At 45.7% G+C, this 18975-nt stretch overlaps 2 non-coding genes and 2 pseudogenes across 2 annotated transcripts; 1 reads left to right on the top strand and 3 right to left on the bottom strand.

The window, feature by feature from the left end:
• Positions 1-1780: 1780 nt before the first annotated feature.
• LOC121933927 lies at positions 1781-3316 on the bottom strand (annotated as a pseudogene).
• Positions 3317-4434: 1118 nt separating this feature from the next.
• LOC121933540 lies at positions 4435-4922 on the bottom strand (annotated as a pseudogene).
• Positions 4923-18157: 13235 nt separating this feature from the next.
• On the bottom strand, positions 18158-18228 carry TRNAG-GCC. The gene has a single exon. It is a non-coding gene; the product is annotated as a tRNA-Gly (tRNA).
• A 133-nt stretch (positions 18229-18361) lies between these two features.
• Positions 18362-18432, top strand: TRNAG-GCC. Its single transcript has one exon. It is a non-coding gene; the product is annotated as a tRNA-Gly (tRNA).
• Positions 18433-18975: the final 543 nt, after the last annotated feature.

The raw sequence follows: 18975 nt of genomic DNA, 5'->3' as shown, positions 1-18975 counted from the left end.
ACTGGGATGTTGGACCAGTTCAGTCATTCTTTTTAATGTACATCATTCATTTATTTATTTATTAAATGTTTTTAATTGTACTGTTTGTTTTTTAATGGTGTGAAGCCGCTCTGAGTCCCAGTCATGGGAGAAGAGCGGGAAATAAATAAATAAATTAATTAATAATGATATAAAGTTATGAATAAATTTTATAAAATATTACAATTCCAAATAAACCATAATATTATATAATAAATGTATTAATTTATTGTGCATTATTTATATATTAAGATGAAACCCCACTGAGTTGTGTTGCCTTCTGTGCCGCCTTCAAGGCATTTCCCATTTATGGTGATCCTGAGGCAAAGGCAAACCCTTCAGAGTTTTCTTGGCAAGGTGATGATGGTGATGATGATATTTTATCTACAGTATATCCCCTCTCCGTTGGGATCAAGGCGGCGGCACACAATAAAAGTAAAAACACAAACAGTATGAAATAAACCCATTTCCTCTCCCACCCACAAAAGACTTAACACCCCTTATAACAATAAAATAACAATCTCATATAAAGACAATCAACAGTCAGACAACAGAAAGAGATGGCTATAGAGAATATTCTGTATGGGGAGCGTGTCGATGAATTCTGGGGAGGCCTTGCTAAAGAGAGGGACAACAAAGCCCCAAATCCACAAAATGCGGATACTGTTCATTCAACCAAAAAGCACAAAGCAGCCACAAAATGGCTGAGTTTTCTCTATCAGTCTGTGGAGAGATCTTGCAGCACCTTTGAAACTCACTGAAGGAAAGAAGTGGGCAGCAGGAGCTTTCCTAGACTTAAATCCACTTCCTCAGGTGCTTTTGGTGGAGTGGAAACCAGGGAGAAAAGACATCTGCACCTGTCCTTGGCTTCCACTCCACTCAATGCATCTGAGGAAGTAGACAGAAGTCTAATACGGAAGCTCCTGCTGCCAACGTCTTTCTTTCAGTGAGTCTCAAAGGTGCTGCAAGATCTCTCCATGCTTAACAATTCAGTAGAAGTCAAAGACAATCTAGGCGACCCTTGGATGTTATTTGGATTTCAAGATACTGCATTTTAAGCATCACAGGGACATTTTAAAAAGGGAGCCAGCGCACTGGGACCTTGCCTGAGTAAAGCAATGTTTTCCTAATATTGGAATTTGCTTCAGGCATGTTTTGCCTGAAGCAAAAACATGAAGACTTCTTCAGCAATTCAGTCTTCCCCACCTATATAGGAGCCTGCGGCTCCTTCACAAAGGAAGGAGACATGCTGGATCCCAAGGAAACATCTTCTCTGAGTTGCAAATGGACCTTAATAAAATAAATATTGCTTTTATTATTATTATTTATTAAATTTCCTTGACTTTGATAATCTCCCAGTGACTGCAAGGCTAAAGAAGGAGATGCCAGCCTGAAGATAGCCCTCTCTATCATCTGGACTAAGACCAGAAGCAGCAAAATGCAGGCCTAGGACTGACATCTTCCGTTTCTTTTTCTCCTGTTTGCCTGAAGAAGAAGAAGAAGAAGAAGAAGCTGGTGTGACTCCGAAAGCTTGCACCATGCAATTGTGCATTTTGGTTGGTCCCATAAAGGTATCATGGTTTGGATGTCATTACAATTGCTGAGTCAGTCTGTAGAGTCAGTAAGGTCCAGAACACACTGCAGAAATACTCCAGTCTGAGACTGCTTTAACTGCCCTGGCTCAGTGCTAGAGAATCCTGGGAAATGTAGTTTTGGTGAGACATTATTTAGCCGCCTCTGTCAGAGAGCTCTGGGCCCACAACAGACTCCAACTCCCAGAATTCCATAGCCCTGAGCCAGAAAGTGTTAAAGCCATGCCAAACTGGGTTATTTCTCCAGTGTGGATGCAAGTTTCAGGGTTGCACAGAAACAACAACAACAATTTGGCGGAGGAGGGTTTAACTTTGAGCTGCAAGTGTTTATATACAGTCCTGAAGTCTAAACCAATATAACTAACTCTCTCTCTATTTTTTGCTATTAACAGCTTCATTCATTTATTATACACACAAACACACACACAACTTATATGAAAGAATTAGACTGGTTTTATTGTAGAGCACTGCAATGCTTAACTAAAAACTGCTTTTGTATAAGGATGCCACACTAGGGCCTAAGACACACGGCAGAAATAATACAGTTTGAGACCACTTTAACTGTCCTGTCCTGGATCAGTGCTAGGGAATTCTGGGAACTGTAGTTTTGTGAGATGTTTAACTTCCTCTGGTGACAAACTACATTATTTCTATGTTATATAGAAATAGTGTACCTTTTTGTGTGCTTTTAACTGTATTGTTTTAAAAAAATATTGTAAGCTGCTCTGAGTCCCAGAAAAGTGTGGGAAATAATAATAATAATAAATAATAGATGCCTCCTAGGCAGAGGGAGCCATGTCCTAACTAGCTGCTCTGGTGCCACAATGGACTACAATTCCCAGGATTCCCTAGCACTAAGCCGGGCCTCAAACTGGATTTCTAATGCACTTTTGGTCCCTAGTGTGACATCCTTAGAGTGTTTTTAGTTAAGTATCCCAGTGCTGCACAATAAAACCAATCTGACCAATTCTTTCATACAGTTTTAAGCGCGGGAAGATTTATAATTATATTTGATTATAAATTACCCAGAACTAGTCAGAGCTGCATTATTCCAGCAGCGCAGATACTAACTGGGTTAGTTAGCAAGGCTAGCTGACCCTATGGAAACCATGAGGGGAATTTTATAAGCCACCCTTGCAGGCATCTTTGCTCCTTCTGTACTATTTAGCACTTCATACTTACGCAAAGCTTCAATCTATGCAAGTTGAGGTCACAGCTCTTTTAAAAGAAAGATTGGGTGTGGCCTTAAAAGGGCCTTTGGAATTTAGCTTAATGTTGACCATTAGCCTCCGAAGCCATAGAGGGTCCTTCCCTGGCGCTTCAAGGCATAGACCACATCCATGGCGGTGACCGTTCTTCCTCTTGGCGTGTTCGGTGTAAGTCACAGCATCGCGAATCACGTTTCCAGAAAAACCTTCATGACTCCACTGTCTCTTCATAATCGCCCGAGATGTCGCTTCACTCCTCGCGGGCGAGCCAAGCGGCGAATGGGGGCTTGGTAATGCCCTGGATGTTGTCCCGGAGGACCTTTCGGTGCCGCTTGGCCCCCTTTCCCCCAGCCCTTTGCCTCCTTTCCCGCGTCCGGCATTACTGGCAGTGTACAGTACAAACAAACACTCAAACCTCTCCCGAAAACGAAACAAGAAAAGGGTAGGCGCCGCTACTTTTATACCTAACTGGCGGACCAGAGGGAACCTGAGCAGCATCTTCGCGTCGTATTCCCATAAGCGCCACCCACTTTCCAAGCCTCGTGCAATCGGCTGTTCTTCTGCAATCAGATTTAGCGCGCCTTTATTTGAAAAATATCGAGCCAGGTCTGCGCCTTCAAGCCCTTGTCTGCCCAGTTTCTCTGTACGCGGTGTGTGCTTTTATGGCCTTTCCGACTTGGGGACCTTAAGGCGAAGCTATCACTGGGTTTTTCTTGGCAGTTTCTTAGAGGAGGTTTTGTCATTGCCATCCTCGAGGTGCTGAGAGTGTGACTTGCCTAGTGGGTTTCGCCGGGAATCAAACCCTGGTCTTTAGTCTTAATAACGCTCAAACCCCTCACCACGCATTTCCCATAATTTCATAGAGATTCCTTAGGCAAGGGTATCCGGGTGGCCCGAACCGGAGGCTCAGGACCAAACAGTACAAGGACCCTTGCATAGTTTTCAAAGAAGTAGCCCTGTTCTGTGGATTGGGTATTAGTTTCTTTGCTATAGGGCAACACTAATCACGAATCTTATTACTTACTTTGTCACGGGCCAGGGTGGTTAGTGGTTTGAGCATGGCTACACCTCTAGAGAACAGGTTCAAAGCCAGCACAGCCATGGGAAGCCACTGGGGAGACCTTGGGCAGTCTACACTCTCTCACGCCTCAGGGGCAGGCTATGACCCAGACTTCTCTGACAAATCTTGCCAAGAAAACCCCAGGACAGGTTGCCGTAAGTCAGATAAGCACACAAGAACAACCACAATTCCTTCCAGGCATAAAACTGTTCCTCTGGAAGTTGTCATCCGATTTCGAAAAAGGGAAAGGCAGCTCTGAGAAAACAAAACACGACCTCTGGCAGCCGCTTTGTGCGTTTAAGTGACTATTAACAGCGTCTCGTTTTGTGGATATGTGATGTTTTATTGTACTTTAGAACTTGTCAACAGATCCCATAGATTTGCGTCAGGACTTTTGCTCATGGGGCTTATTATTTACTCATTTAGTTTCGATCCTGTCTTTCTCCCCAAAAGGGAGCCAGGCGGGTCACAAGAATTCAAAAACAGTGTCTATAAAGCAATTAACAACACCCCAAAGCCATCCACTAAAAACCACCCGATTAAAAGCCTGACCTAAAGAAGCGCAAAGGGGGAGGGTGGAAGGGAAGCCAGCTCTTGCGGAGCCTGTGGTTGGCTCTGAAAAGAGCCTTTGGTCGTTAGAGGCGGAGCCCGGAGGCTGCCGGAGCCGTCACTTGGCCTTGGCCTTGTGGCTCTCGGTTTCTTGGGGAGGAGCACGGCCTGGATGTTGGGCAGCACCCCTCCTGGCGATGGTGACTTTGCCCAGCAGCTTGTTGAGCTCCTCGTCGTTGCGGTAGGCCAGCTGCAGATGCCTGGGAGATGCGGGTCTTCTTGTTGTCCCGGCGGGTTCCCCGCAGCTCCAGGATCTCGGCCGTCAGGGACTCCAGCACCGCCGCCATGTAGACCGCGCCCGGCCCCGACCCGCTCCGGTAGTTGCCCTTCCGCAGCAGGCGGTGCACGCGGCCCACCGGGAACTGCAGCCCGGCCCTCGAGGAGCGGTCTTGGCCTTGGCCCTCGCTTTGCGCCTTGCTTCCCGCGTCCGGTCATAATGGCTCTACTGCAGCTGCTTTCTTCCTTCAAAGCCAGTTCGGCGACTCAGAGAAGAATGAAGCTCTGTTGTCGCTGCCGTCGCTTTTATTTGCGCCGTCGGATCCAAAGCGACGACGCTTGTGGAGGAGCGGGGGAGGGCATCTGCCAATGAGACGCGGACGCGGAGCGGCAGCCAATCAGAAGGTGGAGTCGGAGACTAGCAATCCAGGAGGGCTGGGAAAATTGCGGGAAATTTGAGATGCCGCCAAAGGCAGAGCGTGAGCCTTTTATGGGGCACTGATTCTAAACCCTATTTAAGTGGCCTCTCTTTATCAAGGGGACTGTGCAGATTTTCTGCTCTCCACAGCAGGCAAGATATAATACTAATACTAATACTACTAATATAATTCTTTCTTCATTGTTACTATTTAGAGTGTTTCAATCTTGGCAGGATTTCTATTTATTTTTATCATGCAAGTGCTGCTGTGTAATCCTACAGTGCTCTATTATAAGTATTAATAACACACAACAATAACAACAACAACAATAAGAATGATGAAATTATTTTTTTTTCCACCTCTGTCTCAGCCTGGAGGAAAAGAGTATAGCATGTCAAAAAATACAAAAACAATTTAAAAACACATCTCCCCACAATTAAAATACATAATATAAATCATTAAAATTCTATCTTCAGAGTTACTATACAAATTAAAAAGTCACATTTCAAACTGACTGTTTTGGGTAGGCTGCCGGAAGATAACGTCTTTAATACTGTTTTATAATGCGTGTACTTTCAGCCATTCTGGCAGGTCATTCCACAGTCTGAAAGGTTGGTCAACAAATCCAGGGATGTGTGAGTCTATTTTTAATATTATTTCCATGCCATGATATTGAAGATGCATCAATCATCAAGTCAGAATCATAGAGATGGAGAACACCTTAAGGGTCCATCCATCCAGTCCAACCCCATTCTGCCATGCAGAAACTCTCAGTCAAAGCTCCCTGACAGATGGCCATCCAGGCTCTGCTTAAAGACTCCAAGGAAGGAGACATCCACTACACTCCGAGGAAGGAATGTGTTCCACTGTCGAACAGCCCTTACTCTCAGGAAGTTCCTCCAAATGTTAAGCTGGAATCTCTTTTCATGGGCAGTTGTATCCATTGCTCCATTGGGTCCTAGTCTCGGAGCAGCAGAACAAGCTTGCTCCCTCCTCAATATGACATCCCTTCAAATATTTTAAACAGAGCTATCATCACCTCTAACCTTCCCTTCTCCAGGCTAAACATCCCCAGCTCCCTTAGTCTTTCCTCCTAGGGCTCCTGGTTTCCAGACCTTCACCATTTTAGTCACCCTCTTTGGACACTGGCTCCAGTTTCTCAACATCCTTTTGAATTGTGGGTGCCCAGAAACTGGACACAATATTCCAGGTGGGGCCCTGACCAGAGCAGATACAGTGGCACTATTACTTCCCTTGATCTAGTTATTATTATTATTAAAATGCTTTGAAAACTTTTGGTGGTGAGAATGGGGCCAATATACCCTAAAGACACCAGTCCGTTGATAGTAAAAGCTAATTAAGCAGGTCAACCCTGGTTAGTATTTGGATGGGAACGGCCAACAAATACGCTGCTGTAGGCTACATTTTGGCAGGAAAGAAATGGGCAAAATCACCTCTGAGTATTTCTGGCCTGAGAAAACTATGAAATCCTGGGGTGGCTATCATAAAGTTGACATTTAATTGGGAGGAAACACACAATGAGAATCACTGCAATGATGGTCCAAAACACACTGCAGAAATAATCCAGTTTGAGACAGCTTTAACTGCCCTGGCTCAATGCTAGGGAATCCTGGGAACTGTAGTTTTGTGAGGCATTGAGCCTTCTCTGTCAAGAAGCAGTGTGACATCACTTTAAGTGCTGTAGCCCCATCCTATGGAATCCTGGGATTGTAGTTCTCAAGGTTTTTAGCCTTCTCTGCCAAAGAGGGCTGGGTGCATTGCAAAACCCAGGAGTTGTAAAAGGGAGCCATGGCAGTTAAAGTTGTGTCAAACCAGATTTTTTCTGTAGTGCAGATGCACCCAGTAATGGAGACCAAGGAAATGCTGACTGTCAAAGGAACAAAGCCTTGCAGGGTTTCTTTGCCAACCACCGGAACACGGGCTCTCTCCCATCTGAGGCTGAACCACACTGCAGGAAATAATCCGCTTTGAGTCCGTTTTTAACTGCCATGTGCTCCATGCGGTGGAATTTTGGGAATGGTAGTTTCTGTGCACCAGCAATTAAAGCGGACTCAAAGTGGATTATTTCCTGCAGCGCGGATGCATCCTGAATCAAGGAACCAAAGCAAGAGGCAGGCTGCTTTTCATCTGCACGAGCGCCTTCATTTGCATGGGCCGCTCCCATTGGCGAAGGGCCCTTGGGGCGTGGCCTGTTCGTTCAAAACTTCTTCTGCTTGATCAGGGAAGGAAGCTCTTTTGAGTTTTCCTGGAGGAGTCATTTTTGGGGGCTGTTTGGGTTGTTTCAAGGCCTCTCTTGCTCCGGAGCCCCTTCCTGGAGGAGGATTTGGGAAGGGCCAAGACCTTTGGAGCCTCAGAGGACTGGTTGGGGGACCCAGTTGCTTCTGGGCTTGGATCCCTCTCCCCCGCTTCTTCCATTGCCTGGAAGGGGATTTCCAGGATCACAGACTCAGAAAGCTGCCAGAGAGGAAGGCTTCTCAGCAGTGAGGTGGATACTCTTTTGCTCTGCAGCTTCTGCTTCGCACACAGCCGTTCCCAAGGAGGTTCCCTGCAGGCCGGGGGTTGGAAGGCACCCTGGTTCTGGACCTGCAGTACCTGTATTGGGACCTGCAATCCACAACCCACATCTGCCCTTTCCACGGGAATAGAGAGGAGGCATGCACACGGACACGATTCTCAGCTATGGCAAGAAAGGTGGCTCACAGAGGTCCAGGCGGCCACCACCTTTGAGGCGTTTGAGACGATAGTCCGAAAAGCCACCAAGCAACTCTTCGACGGAGCCAAAGTGCCCTCTGCCAGGGCCACAGCCAGGGCCAGGATACTCGCTCTTCCTACTTTCAGACGTCCAAAGAAAGAACGCCAGCTCCAGCACTTGTACAACCACTCCAGATCCAGAGCTCTGCGAGAGAAGATCCGCAGAGGCCCTTCCCCACCGTGCCAGATCCCCATTGAAAAAGTCCACCGACACTTCACCAACGTCTTGGGTGCCAGGGAACCTGAGGTCCCTTCCCCGCGGCCCAAGGAATTGCCTCGGTTGCCCAAAATTGATGACCCTGCCCTCCTCAAGCAGCTGAGTCGCGACTTCACCCCGAAAGAGGTTAAGGAGAATCTCAAGAAAGTCCAAAGCAAAGCCAGGGGGAAGAACAGGATCTCCCTCAGGCTGCTGAAGCAATACGACCCGGGGTGCCAGGTGCTGGCAGCCATCTTGAACAAATGCAAACAGTTCCGTCGGGTCCCCTCTGCCTGGAAGGAAACATCGACTATTCTTGTTTCTAAGAGTGGGGATCGCTCCGATCCATGCAACTGGAGGCCGATTTATCTCTCCAGCACCCTTTACAACATGTATGCCCGGTGCCTTGCCCGCCGCATCACCAACTGGGCAGTGGGAGGCGTGAGCCCCCAGCAGAAGGCCTACATACCCTTGCACAACGGCCAGCATGAGCATCATTTCCTCCTGCAGTCCATACTCGATGTCGTCTGGCGTGAGAGGTGCGACATTGCGGTGGCCAAACTGGACTTCACCTTCGCCTTTGGCTCTGTCCTGCACCAGCACATTTTTGACACACTGTCAGGATTTGGCATGCCAGAAGACTTCCTCGGCCTTATCCGTGATCTCTACGAAGGCTGCACCACCGTTGTGCGGACGGCAGAAGGGGAGACTCCACCCATCACCATCCGGAGGGGATTGAAGGAGGGGTGTCCGCTGAGTCCAATCATTTTCAACCTGACCATAGAGCCACTCATCCGCTACGTCGCCAATGACCCAGAGGGCTTTAGTTTATATGGCCAGAAGGTCAACATGCTGGCTTATGCCGATGACCTGGTATTGATTGCCAGCGAGAGGGAAGGACTGCAACGCATGCTGGACAAGGCGTCTGCGGCTGCTGACTGGCTGGGCCTATGCTTTAACATCAAGAAGTGTGAATCTCTTCACATTAGCCAAAGAGGCCACCTCTCATCAGAGTTTGTCATCCAGGGAAAGGTCATGAGGTTTCTCCAAAGAGACCAAGCTTTCCAGTATCTGGGGATCCCTTTGTTTTGGCCCAGCCAACCTCGGGAGATTTTGAAGAAGGCCTTCCAAAAAGTGGTGGGAGAAGCTCATGACATCAACGTGTCTCCGCAGACCCCTTGGCAGAAGATGGATGCACTCAAGACCTCCTTCCTGCCCAAAATCTCCTTCCTCTTGAAGAGGTTGCCCGTTGCGAAGAAGGACCTCGAGAAAGCCGAGTACACCATCACGGACATGATGATGAGATGGTTGGATCTCTCCAAGAACCCCACAGAGCTTTGGTTCCCCAAGGAATACGGAGGCCACGGAGTCATGCCATTGAGGGACATGGCTAATGTCGCAGTGATTTGCCACGGCTTCTACCTGCTGAACTGTTCAGATGCCACAGTGAAGGAGGTGGCACGCGGCTCCCTTGGCATCACCGTCCAGAAGAAGAAATTGGGCCGAGACCCCTTGGAGGCAGAACTGGCCATGTTCCTGAATGGAAATTTTGGCTGCGAAGGGGGAGACTTTGCCAACCTCTGGTGCCGTGTCAGGAATGCCACGTGGCACACGGGAAAGTTCGTAGATTGCTTCTGGTACTTCGACCACAGAGGATGGTTTGATGTGGAGTTGGAAGGCAAGCTGTATACAGCACGGAACCGAAGACTGGAGAAGGCTCTTAAGGAAGCCATCCGGAACAGTTATGTTGGCGAGGCCTGAGGTGCGTCCAAAGGTGAGGCTGATCGGCAAATTGTGTTCCCTGCTTGATGGATTGTAGTGACCTCCAATGAATTCTGGAAACACCATGGAAGCTGCTATTGATCTGGCTGTCCTGGTGAAACCTTTCTATCTGGCCATTTTTACTACCTACCTCCTTGATGGCAAGAAAGACAAACTTTGCAGGTACAATCCTGACCTTGAATGTGCCTTGTGCCATGATATGGAAGCCAATCCTTGGCACCTGGTGGCTTCTATGCCCTAAGTCCATCTAGGTTTTATTCCAAACTTTAAAGGGAAAGCACTGAACCCCTAATCCTCCCCTCAGTTAGCACAGCCCTGGATGTCTCTAAAGTTTGGCCTAAAACCCAGAGTGGATTTACCACCCCACTGCCATTGAAGCCAGTCGAGACCAGACAATCCTGACGAAGGTATGGAAGATCATGTCTGTTTACAATGCCTCAATCATGTCGATGGAGACCATGGTTGCAAGCATACTTTTCTAGAAGATGCCCTGAGACCAAGAGAGAAGTGGTCATTGCCAGATGTAACTTCTTTCCTTGCTTGCGGAGACCCTGACTGCCTAGGATAGCCATCAACTGTCTCTTCCAGAACAACTGGAGGCAACTTCCATCAGTTAGGAGCGGAAGGCTAAGTTGGGCCTAGAGCTAAAGTTGTGGTCAATTAGGGCTAAAGTTTGGGTCTAGGCATGCAAGGGAAGACAGCACACGTTTTGCCTTGGTGGCCCACCCATGGCCTGTAGGTTGGTGTTTACCCAGCTGGGCTGAAGACTTTGGGTTTTTTAATCCAGTCTTTTCTCATGGTGGGGCCACAAAGGTTACAATGGCTGGGGATGATGGGAGTTTTAATCAGGCAGAATGGGAAGCTGAGATGGTAGAGTGGGGGGGGGGGAGCAGACACTGTGGGAGCATCCACCAGAAAGGGTGGGTGAGAGAGAGATGGAGTGAAAGACATTTATCTCTCTCTTGTAATTTTAGAATTTGTGGATGGGCATGTCATTCTCATGCAATGAATCCAGCAGCACATTTTAGGCCAGGGGTGAGAATCCTGAGCCCTTCCAGATGTTTTGTGGACTGCAAACTCGCATTCACCATCATGCGCTATGCTGACCAGGGCTGCTGAACCCACCTAAAGTAGACCCATAGAGGCAAGGGGATTACCTGTTGCTGAATGCCATTCTACGGGTTGTCAAGGGATCCAGCGGAGGTGTTCAAGGAGAACGAAGAACTTGTTAAAAAGGAGGAATTTTTAAAAAAATAAAAATCCCAAATCCGCTTCTACTTAAAAATAAAAATGTTAAAAATACCCAATTCCTTTTCCTTTTAAAAAAAATCTCAAATATCTATGACATACTTTTTAAAAAATCAAAATTGCTATATTTTACTTTAAAAAAATATCTAAACTAACTATGCTTCACTTTTTTAAATAATTTGCAAAACCCCCATCTTCTCCTCCTTTAAAATCCCTCTGCCTTCTATTTTAAAAAACAACTACAAATTTTATTTTAAAAACCCCAAAATCTTTACATCCTTTACTTTTAAAAAAAGGACTGTTCTTATGGCTTGGACTTTAAAAAATTCAATCAAAATCCCTATGTTTGTTAGTTTTTTTTATTAAAAATCCACAATTTCTGTATTTTTCATTCTCCGTTTAAAAAATCCAAAATCCAACATCTTTTTTGTTTCTCTAAAAAGACTTGAAAACCCCTATGCTTTTTTAAATCTGTCAGTTTTAACTCTTCTAAGGGCTACTGCTTTGCTGCTTTGTAGACCTTGTCATTTCAAAGTGTTTCATTGCTTTTCCTGTTGTAAGTTTTGCTATAACTATTCTTAGCATCCTTTTGCAGTCCTTGCAAGGAGCTGCAGAGAAGAAGACTAACAACTGAGAAAACTTATACCTCACACAGGAAAGAACTGAAGTATTTTACGTTTTGCATTATATATTTTGCAGCTGTGCAGCGGGGGCCGGGGGATATTGTATTTGACTGCTGTTTTCTTTATGCGATTGTAATCTGAGCCATCCTTTAATAAAAGACTTTTTGGATCAAACTCTGAGGCTGCCTGAACCAGCTGCAATTTAATCTTGAAGAGGGAAATGGGTTAAGACTGAAAGGTGCTTGAACGACATATGAAGTTATAGGTTTTCGGTATCACATCTCAGAGAAGTTACTCTTTCGGATTTGGAGTCGCAACCCAAATAAGTGTAACTTCAGAAGCAACAATCCTCTTTTAAAATCAAGGCTTTTTAATATCACGACAGGGTGGCTATTATATCAGGTGCGTGTTTTAGTTATGTTTTTAACTATGGTATGTTTTAAAGGTTGATTATATACTGTTTTAGCTGGATTATTCCGGGTTTTTTCTTTAATTTTTGTTGCAAAGTTTCTAAAGTGTCTTTATATTGTGAGCCGCCTTGGGCTCCTTTCTGGGAGATAGGTGGCATAAAAATGAAATCATCATCACCACCATCACTCCATCATTATCATCATAAACCAGCATGTCATAAACCAGCATCCAAAAGGAGTACAGAAACCGGTCCAGCCTCCCTTAGGAAGGTGGATGGAAGCCTGGAAATCCCATTTCAGGGTCCTCTCCCTGCTTTCCTCCAAAGAGGTCAAAGCACTGTAGGTGGCTCTCCTTGTCCTCGCTTCCTCCTAACAACAACCTTGTGAGGTAGGCCAGGTGGATGGAACTGGCCCAACATCACACAGTGGGTTTCAAGATCCAAGAGGAGACTAGAAACTGGAATTGGGAATCAGGGCTACTCCTGATGTGAGGCGGTTGCCTCGAGTCTGTTTCTCTGGTGCTCCCTGGCCATCTTTGTCTGTTGGAGGTGTGCTAACTGGAATGATAGGAGTTGTAGTCCCATTCACTGGTGTAGTGATACATTTCAAAGGGCAGGCTGTTATCATGACAATCTCTATAACTGACCTCCTTCCCTCAAAAAATTGTATGCAAAGAGATGTTGCAGCACCTTTGAGACTAAGGCTGCATTTGCATCGCAGAAATGATCTAGTCTGACACTACTTTGACTACCGTAGTTAAATGCTATGGAATTTTGGGAACCATAGTTTGATGAGACATTTAGCCTTCTCTGTCAGAGAGCTCTGGCACCACAATAAACTACAGTTCCCAGAATTCCATAACATTCAGCCATGGCAGTTAAAGTGGTGTGAAACTGGATTACTTCTGCAATGCAAATGTAGCCTAACTGAATGAAGTTGGAAGCCTCTGAAGAAGCAAGACTCAAGTCTAGGAAAGTACATGCTACCAACTTCTCTGTCACTTTGCATCCTGATTTTCCAGACTAACACAACTATGTGAATTCTACCAAAAATTGTGTTCAGATAGATAGATAGAATCATAGAGTTGGAAGAGACCACAAGGGCTCCAGTCCAAACCCCTGCCAGATAGATAGATAGATAGATGTTCTAAAAATATTTATTCATTTGGAGAAGGTCTTTTGTAAAGCTAATGGGTCTGGGTTGCTCACCCAAGACCAAACCACCACAGAATACAGCGTGGACAACTGATAACACTGTTGCTGGGAAAACCCATTAACTTTATTGCTGCTGCCACTGGTAGTACAAAGATTGCAACTCAGTCAGAAAGAAGAGCCCAAGGAGGGTGGCAAATGAGACCTCACTCATCAGAAAAAGAAAGGAAGGACAGGGCCAAGGAGAAAGCAAAAGGGGAAGGCCTGGAGCTTTGGCCCTGTTTGCACAGATGCCACTATGCTACTGGTCAGAAGAAGACCTTAAACCCGGGGAAAGGTGACTGATAAGTCTGCATTTGAGGCCTCCCTCATCATCTTTTCTGCATAAACTGCAAAATCCCTGGCCCTCTGCTGCAAGGACCTGTTGTTGTTGCTAACCAGCCTTGAGTCAATCTCAGCTCATGGCATGAGACATCTCCAAGACCCCTGTCCTCCACTGCTCTGCCCAGGTCCTGCAAATCCATGCTCATGACCTTAATAGGGTCCATCCATCCAGCATGCAGCCTTCCTCTCTTTCTACTTCCCACTACCTTTCCTAGCTTTACTGTCTTTTCCAGTGAGTGGTGCCTTCTTATGATGTGGCCAAAGCGTGACAGCCTCAGGGCAGTCATCTTGGCTTCTAGGGAGAGTTTAGGATTGATCTGTTCAGGAACCCATTTGTCCTTTTGGCCACCCAGGGTATGTATCCTCAGCACTCTTCTCCAGTCCCACATCTCCAGTGAGTTGGTTTTCTTTCTGTCTCTTTTTTCACTGTCCAGATTTCACATCTATACATGGTGATGGGGACTACCATGGCCTGGGCGATTCTAACTTAAGGGCTCAGTTGCCTATCTTTTTTACTCTTTAGGATCTTGTCTAGCTCTTTCATGGCTGCCCCCCTCATTCCTAGTCTTCTTCTTCTTCTTATTATTATTATTATTATTATTATTATTATTATTATTAACCTTTATTTATGAAGCGCTGTAAATTTACACAGCGCTGTACATGCAATCTTTTTAGTTAGACGGTTCCCTGCCCTCAGGCTTACAATCTAAAAAAAGACATGATACAGAAGGAGAAGGGAGTGGTGACGAGAAAGGGTAAGAGGTCCAGCAGTTCCTCTCAACCTCCGAGGCCTGGACCAAGGCAGATGGACTGGAGGGAGGGCAAGGCTTCATAATGGATGGTTAATCATTATCCAGGGAAAATACATAATCACAAGTAGGATAATACATATACAGTACATAGGAATACAGGAAATGGATCGATAAACACTTAACACTCTTGACACTTAAACTGTGCCAAAATCACCAGATTTCTTTCCATATGAGTCACCTCTTCTCTCACCTAGCAAACTCCTGACAAACTGGAGGGATGGTGGTAAGTACCTCTGCCTCCACATCTCAGAGGAGGCCTCTCCAAACCCTCCCTATGGCTGCCTGGATGAGAGATGTTTGTTTTTGCAGATCATGGTGAGAGAAACCGCAGGCGATGCAGGGGCAAGAGGTGGCACTGCAGAGAGGAAGTGAGGACTGAACAAAATAGCAGCTGCTCTTGCAGAGTTGCATGGCTTGTTTGCAGGCAAAACCCAAATGGCTGCTTGTTAGGACCTATATAAAGTCCTATCCTGCTTTGGGTATAGACATCTGGTAGACCTTAGTTCATGGAGTAGATGTGCTTGTGGACATCATAATTGTCCATGCATAGTGGTTTGAGCATTGGACTATGACCCTGGAGACCAGGGTTTGATTCCTGGTTCAACCATGGAACCCCACTGAGTGATCTTGGGGAAGTCACACTCTCTTGGCCTCAACAGAATGACAATGGCAAACCTCCTCTGAAGAGACTTGCCATGGAAACCCGTGATGGGGTTGCCATAGGTCAGAAATGACCTGAAGATATACATCAACACTCACACAGAAATAACATGGAAAGAATAGGGATATTCTTTGCCATCCTTCCTACACCCCACCCCAAATAAAAAGTACAGTTGAACATGGTTCTGCACACTTTTCATTGACATGAAGTGAGGCACTCAGGTCAGGAAAGGCATGCGTAGTTTAAGGAAAACGTTCTGAGCCTTCTAAAGTCTCCTTGGAGAGAGCCATTGTGGCGTAATGGTTTTTGAGAATTGGGCTGTGACTCTTGATGAAACAGGACAAATTAAAAGCCAGGCAACACTTGCAATTAGTCTCAGGATACAAGGATTTATTATTGCACATATGCAAGACACAGCACTGGAAATTTGTAGACAACTGTGCAAAGAGTTACAAAAAAACCAAGCTTTTTGTACCTTCTTTACTCATAGAAGAGCATTCTCTCCTCCCATTGCCTCCCATTAGGCTCCTGGGTGTTTTCTCCTCCCAATAACCTCATTAGCCCCCTCCTCAGAAGGATGTAATGTCCATCCCAGACATACACGCGGTCATCAAGAGATGTCCCAAACAGTAGAAAAGCGGAATCCGCCTCAGGGGTTTCTGTATGTACTGCATGTGAAAATTATAGCAGAATCTGCAAAAGCTAATGTCTGTCCTTTGTCTAATTCAGCAAAAGGCCTGACCATTGTCTGACCTCCATAGAAACTGGTTCCTCTTTTTATACCAATCCAGGAACAAAATCATGGCTTCTAATACATTTATTCAGCTAACTTATCTAGGTAATATAAAAGTCCTAGATGTCCTATTTTCCCTCTACATTGAGACCAGAGTCCAATTGCCCACTCAGCCATGAAACCCACTGGGAGACCTTGGGCAATAAGTCACACTCTCTCAGCCTCAGGAGCAGGCAATGGCAAACCTCTGAAGGAATCTTGTCAAGAAAACCTCATTATAGGTTTGCCTTGTTTTTGCTGCTGCTGCTGTTTTGTATCTTTCCAATATATGGGGACCCTAAGGTGAACCCATCATGGGGGTCTTCTTGGCATTCTTGTTGGCACAGAGGGTTTGCCGTTGCAATCCTCTGAGGCTGAGAGAGTGTGACTTGAAGGCACACAACCACAACAAAGTTTACTTGAAGGCTTCCTCCAAAATGCATGCGGGGATGACCTCCATTTTTCTTATGATGCCCATTTCTTCTGTTAAAGAACTCATTCCCACAAACACACCGACAGTGGTCCCTTGGTATCTGCTGGGGTTTGGTTCCAGGATGCCCAGCGGATACCAAACTCTGTGGATGTTCAAGTCCCCTTAAATACTATGGATAGTAAAATGGTGTCCTTTATATAAAATGGCAAAATCAAGGATTGCTTTTTAGAATTTATATGTATATATGAATATTTTTCAAGCCATGGATGCTTGTAATAAAGAATCCATGGATATGGAGGGCTGATTGTACTTCATTAACTGTGAGATACTTGCACAGTGGTCCCAAAAGTATCACAACTTGTGCAAGAAAACACACAAGTGTGTGCATGACACCAAGAGGAGTCCACCCTTTTCTCCTCATCTGGATCTTGCCTGAATTGATTCTGAGATCCTTAAGGGAAGACTTTTTCGGCTGTCATAAACTGGATGCAGGATTTCCACTATTAGTAATGTTTAGCCCAATCTCTGGAATCAGAATTTTACAACAAGCCTTTTTTGCAGAGAGGTTGGCTGCCCATAAATCCCACCTTTGCAGACTGGGCTGGAATGTGGTTTGTTTGCCAAAATCCCCAGCTTGGAAGAGAGATAACAGCCTGTGAAGGTCAGTGCCTGCATTTTCATTTCAGCCCAGCTCTCTTATCTTTCAGATGAGTCTGAATTCCAGTTCCCCCCACATCCAGCTGTTTCTGCAAAGCAGAAGAGGGAAGCTTTGTAGAAATGGAGCAATGATGATGGCTAATGGTTGAGGAAATAACTCTCTTTGGGCTCACCAACCATTCATTAAACTAAGGTTAATGATCAAAATGCAGACCGTGGTCAAGAAATCAGAAGAAGACTTGGCATGGGAAGGGCAGATCTTAGGGTCACCATCAAAATGACTTAGAGGCCCACAACAGCAACAGCAACATAATGACTCCGCTCTGGGCCCGACAACAAACTCCAACTCCCAGAATTCTATAGCCTTGAGCCAGGGCAGTTAAAGCGGTGCCAAACCAGGTTATTTCTCCAATGTAATTGCAGCCTTTATCTTAAGAGCAGGCCCATTGAAACCAATGGGGCTGCAAAATACTGTAGTTTATTTCAATGGATGGCTTTCTTTTCTGGTTCCAGAGGCTCCAGCCCAGAAATTAACATGATCACACAATTCCAGAGTTTCTTTAAGATGTGATAATTTGGGGTCTGTAGCCATGAAACCCACTTGACTTTGGGCAAGTCACACTCTCTCAGCCTCAGGGGTCCCTATCTGAAGAATCTTGCCAAGAAAACCCTATGATAGAAAACCTTGGGATCACCATAAGTGGGAAATGACTTGAAGGCACACAACAACAACAACAACAACAACGGGAAACTGGTGGTGGGGGTTGAATTGTTCATTTTGACCAGAGTGACCACATGTCCTAACTGCCAAGGAGGACAAGGCACCACAAAATATAGGACATTCAGATGGAATGTAGGGCATTATAACATATCAGCTATAAATACTAATATAAAAGTAAATTCATGCTCCTGAGTCATGTTCAAAATGGAGGACATTCTGCAATTTCTCCTGGACAGAAGGTGGATATGGAGGACTGTCCTGGAAAAAGAGGACACCTGGTCACCCTGCCTGACACTCAGTGATAAAACCTTACTTGGGAAAGGAATGTTTTGCAAAGATGCAATAAGGAAAGGCAGGATTAATAATAAAATTAACATTTCTCCTTTTTAAGAAGGTTTATGAAAAGGAGGCGCTGCATTGGCCGGGAATCGAACCCGGGCCTCCCGCGTGGCAGGCGAGAATTCTACCACTGAACCACCAATGCACATCTGGAAGGACAAAAGCTGCTCAAGGCTGGAACTTTTGCAAGGAATAAATTATAATAATTGCAGCCTTAGCTAGCGAGGCCATTATTCCAAGAGAACATGGGGACTTTGGGAAAAGAGGCTCCCAAGGAGGCATTGGTGGTTCAGTGGTAGAATTCTCGCCTGCCACGCGGGAGGCCCGGGTTCGATTCCCGGCCAATGCAACGCTGACCTTTTATTCCCTGTTTTCTATTTCTTCCCTTATTATACCTGCAGGATCCTATGGGGATAAAAAAGGGGAAGAAGGGCACTTTCCTTTGCTTCCTCTGAGCTCTTGATTCACTGATTCACTGCAACAAATTTTATTCAATAAGGATTTGGGATTTTTGTTGTTGTTGCAAGGAAATGCCCCTTAAATATTCTCATTATGGTCTCCTAGAATTAAGAGCCTTCTAGGTGCCTTCTTTTGCGTCCCACTTCACCGGTGATTTTAGTCTGGAAAGCAGCATGGGAGGGGGAAAAAGGTACTTTTGGACTACAACTCCCAGCATCCCCTGCTATGTTGGAGTTGCAGCCCCCAAATGACTTTCCCCCCCAAGATCTGTCTCCTTTCCCCTTCTTCCCCTTGTCTTTGCTTTCGTCCAGGCCCTGAGAGTCACTTAGACTAAGGTCCATTCACACTGCAGGAATAATCCAGTTTGAGACCGCTTTAACTGCTCTGGCTCAATGCAAGGGAATTCTGGGAAGTGTAGTTTTGTGAGACATTA

This window comes from Sceloporus undulatus, chromosome 6, assembly GCF_019175285.1.
Source record: "Sceloporus undulatus isolate JIND9_A2432 ecotype Alabama chromosome 6, SceUnd_v1.1, whole genome shotgun sequence".
NCBI lineage: Eukaryota > Metazoa > Chordata > Lepidosauria > Squamata > Phrynosomatidae > Sceloporus > Sceloporus undulatus.
The sequence above is the reverse complement of the archived record's forward strand: the minus strand, read 5'-3'. Positions and strand labels throughout refer to the sequence as shown.